This window comes from Apteryx rowi, unplaced genomic scaffold (genome assembly GCF_003343035.1).
Source record: "Apteryx rowi isolate R43461 unplaced genomic scaffold, aptRow1 scaffold_1182, whole genome shotgun sequence".
Classification (NCBI taxonomy): domain Eukaryota; kingdom Metazoa; phylum Chordata; class Aves; order Apterygiformes; family Apterygidae; genus Apteryx; species Apteryx rowi.
The window spans coordinates 42,772-47,627 of NW_020447400.1; positions in this window are offsets into that span (position 1 = coordinate 42,772).

Below are 4,856 nucleotides of genomic sequence, written 5' to 3' on the forward strand. Positions count from 1 at the left end.
CTTAGCAGACTTGGTTAAGAGCAAGGACCCGTATTTCTGGGCACCATGCAGATTCGGAGTAAGAGGCAGTTCCTATCCTAAATTGTTTGTTACTTAGACAAAAGGTAGGAGATTGAAAGTGAGAAATACCAGCAGGATGCCAGTGAAGCCAGGAGAAAAGCCCAGGCTCCCTGCGCACGAAGCCAGCACTATCTTCATGGAACCATGTTAAGATTAACAATAACAACAACAAAAGCAGATGAACAAACATATCTATATTTTAATATATTAAATTACCTTCCAAGAAGTATACATGCCTCAACAATCAGCTCTGCCAAAAGGTTTGCAACTGTCTTTTTTATTTGGGCTGATTTGTTCAGACTCAACTGGACAGACAGAAAGGAAACCAAGAAGGAAACCAAGTTTTACCCATGCTTAATATAGGCATTTAGTACATGCCATTGCAAGAACAACGGGTACTGCATGGACATGGACGGTCTGAGAATCAAGACTGAACCCAGGCAAAAAAGGGAATATTTTGCCCTCAGCCTTCTGCCAACCACTTTGTTCCAGCATTGCACTATTAGTGTGAGGTGTGAATGTGTTCTTGAAAATATGCTCATGGAGGCAAGAATATCAATATATGACCCACAGGAGCAGCAATGCTTTTAGAGCTTCTGAGTCCTTTTGGCCATTATTGGTGGTCTGTAACATTTGAAATTAAAATGTCTATGTATAAAAATTCTTTTTTATTACAATGGGTGATGCATCTGCTGAGGAGACATTTATAAACTGTGAGTTACTGAATTGGCTTTTACCCTCTGCTGGCTCCCCACAGATGTCCAAAGCTGCAGCAATCAAGATGGAACAGGTCAGCTTTAGAAAAACAGTCAGATCTTTTCTGAAACTGATAGTTTTTGGCTTCTGTCATAATCCAATAGATTGTAACATCTGCCCAGATCATTTTTCATTAATAGCTGAATGAAATCAAAGCCCAAGGCAAAACTCCCAATTATCATTGTCTTGTATCAATCATTTTTATTGAATTAGTACTCTAAAAATATTTTCTTATGTCACATTTATGGTTATATGCTTCTTGTCAAGGGAGGAGCACATAAACCATTTCCCTGTCAAACGATTTATTCTGGAGGTGACCTAAATCACTAACAACTTGTCATTAGTCTACATGCTGTCATCTGGTTTTAATGCAATAAATTTCAGGAGCCACAGTTTTATTACCACAGGGCCAAATGCCAGTTTGCACTGTGTACAATCACAGATCAGAAGCAGATACCTAGATACCACTAAGCTTTGAAGGGCAAATCAGCTTTAAGTGTCACTTGACAGAAAGTTAGTTAAACTTTCCAAGGTGAATAAACCTGAGGACTTTATTAGTTTGGTATAATGTAATTATCTCACTCTATTTAAGAGTCGCCCTGTTTTACATAGGTCCTTTCGGTAGCCTGATGAATGGGGATTTATTGGGATCTACACTTTGTCATGGAGGAAGAGCACTCTAAGTAAACCAGAGCCTCACTAGAGAGCAATCAAAATCTCTCTTCACAAAAATCCACTTACTTTTGACAGAGGAGTCTTTTATCTGGAAACCTGACATAAGATGACCTTCCAGCATCTTTGCCTCTCTTTCCTTTGTTATTTTGTCTTTGATTCATTATTTCATTTGTAGTAGGTGGAGAAGGAGGTTGGCAAAAGGAATAAAGGGAACACAATTTAGAAAAACTGATAGTGAACGTCTGACAAAGGGGACAAGGAGCCTTGGTCCTGGGGAAGTGTGGACAAAGCAGACAAGAAGAGAGATGCATGCAGTGAACTGTGTTTGTTTGAGATTAAGGTTTCATTTTTTAACATTCCCACCCTGTGCTCCCTCATTCATTCCCTCACACAAACACTGTGACTTTGCAGCATACTCGATCTCCATGCCCTTTTTTGTGCCCATTAGTCGACTACTCTTTCGCTCCTGGATTTTAGCAATAATTTCCAACAAGATGTGGTGCTGTGGTGACTTAGCATTTGGGACAGCCCATTGGACGCAGCCATCTTGGTGGTACCTTTCTGCTCTCAGAGAGACTTGGTGTGGCTACTTGCATAGGGTGCCTTCAGTAGTCCCCAACCACATGGGATCATCTCATTTCTTGAATAGCTGTTTAGCTAGTCTATAAGAGCAATAATAGCAGTTGATGGAGCTCAAGCCACCCTGAAGAATTTTCAAGGGGGTCTCACAGCAAACATTAGACAGTTGAATCAGGTATCCTGATATCCAAAATCTGCATTTTACATAAAAATAATGAATTTTAAGATAAAAAAGGTATAAGCACTAGAAGATACTTTTAAAATCATTTGGTATTTTAACTTTACACATTTTTTGTAAAGTTTATCTCTGGCCCATTGGCCTGAGGAAGAAGGTGACTTATGGCTGCGAATCCCTGAGGCTGGCAGCACTTCAACAGTGTAGCAAAAAAGTCTGAAAGACAGTAAGGGAGACAGACAAGGCAATGTTGGGAAGTCTGATGAGAATGAAACCAGACTAAAACCTCACCATTTTGGAGTTATCTGTTTGCAAATGGAAGTGTTGACTCTCAAACTGGCATCCTCAATAGGGAGAACTGAGAATGAACATCTTGTCACAGACCTACTAGAAAACTATCCGGTCTGTATTTTGAAAAGATATTTAGGTCAGGAGCTTCCATTGATTTCCCACTTATACACCCTAAAAAACTCTGTGCCTAATTGACTACAAGGGAAGTTCAGCATGCTGAGGAGTCTGCAGGAAATGACTCAGAGTATTGAAGAAGAGTTAGAGCTGAGACTTGCTTTTCTGCAGCAAGTGCAACAATACATTCAAAATAACCATATTTGCTTTGGCAAGACTCTGCTAATTATCTTAAAACATTTAAAAATACCAATGCTAATACTTTCTTTAAATATATCCAGTTGATACAAATGTAAACTTTGCAATAGTGGGCAAATAGTGATTATGAATAATATAATGGATGAAAATTTTCTTTTGAAATAAGGTTCTTAGGAGATTTTCTTATAATTTTTATGATGTAGGCTTAGTTTGTATGCAATTTCTAGTACAAATGATCTTTCTCATGGTATTTCACACAGGTAGATTCTGAAAAGCTGTTCTGTTTTCAGATTATGAAGAAAATAAAATGGACCTACAGTGCTCATAGGTCTTCTGAATCAGTCATATGGCATCAGAAAAGGATACAATCTTGACGGTGGAAACTGTTTATTAAGCATTTAATACTGTTGTGTAACAAGTTACTAGCCAAAATCAAGATTTTAAATAAAAAAAATCCTTCCAGTGTGTTCTTCTTTTTGTTTCCAGAGATGTTGATATTGTTCTTTCATTCTTTCATAATTTTCTAATTTTAAAAATGTAAACAAATTATCCAGGCTCCACACTTGTTGCCATCATAAAATCAGGACTGTTTTATTAAAAATACACTTATTTACACCACTATTTATCAATTTTTAATAGTCCTCTATACTTTATACAATTTAACTGCCAACAAACATGGAATTTTCTGCCAGCTATTTTCATATCTTAATCTCAAAATGGATAAAAATAGAACCCCAAATGGGGAATAGCTCAAATAGAATGAATACTTTTATTATATATTATATTTTTATATTTTTATATATATATTTATATATTTTTATTTATATATTATACTTTTATTCATGCCTTAGAACATTAAGACCTTGCCAAGATGCAAAATTCATATGTACATGTCTGTGTCTACGTTTGCATCTGGCTTTCCTTTTTAAATGAAAATTTCTGAATTCACATCCTCTGTCTAACTGACTAGTTAGACTAGTAGAACAGTTAGACTAGTGGGAAAAAGAGCCCCAAAGAGTCTTCCTTCCTTGATGTCCTGTTGAAAGGAACATTTCAACCATGTGTTTGGTGATGATACAAAAAATTCAAAGTATCTGGAAGGCACCAGTTTGCAGGTGTCAGGACAGCTTCCGGATTACATTAAATTCACATGAGCCATGAAAGTAACTTCCAGTCCTTCAAACCCTGGCCCAAGATTAACTTAATCTCCAAAGGTGGTAATGAGATCATAGGCAGCAAATTGCATTCAAGCCCTGTAAAACAGCAAAGGTTAAGGACTGAGGCAGCAGTCCAACACAAGGGAACCAGATGGCTACGATGGACACCAGAGTCCAAAGAGAAAGGCCTGGAGGGACATGGATCCATTCCTTTCCCTACCAAACACACTATTTACCTCTGAAGAAAATACCTTCAGATAACAGATACTACATCAACTCTTACATGTATTACTTGTGGTGGATAAGATTAAATAATTTCTCTGTACTAACAGACCCTAAAACTAACATTAAGGACAGGAGGACAGGACCTAAACCCAACAATGCCATCCAACACAGAAAGGAAAAAGTTGCCCTGGCAGCACACTTGGTGCAGCCCCACATGTCCTTTGGCAAGCCCTTTGCAGCACCACTCCACGTGCGCCTCTAAGCTTCATCCATCTGCTAAACCCTAACCCTAACCCTAAGCCTAATCTCAGGCGGGGCCTGAACCTGAAGCCACCAGCCCCATTCCACGCCCCCAAGCAAAGCTTTCTCTGGCAGCACACTTGGTGCAGCCCCACATGTCCTTTGGCAAGCCCTTTGCAGCACCACTCCTCGTGCGCCTCTAGGCTTCATCCATCTCCTAACACTAACCCTAACCCTAATCTCAGGCAGGGCCTGAACCTGAACCCACAAACCCCATTCCATGCCCCCAAACAAAGCTTTCTCTGGCAGCACACTTGGTGCAGCCCCGCATGTCCTTTGGCAAGCCCTTTGCAGCACCACTCCACGTGTGCCTCTAGGCTTCATCC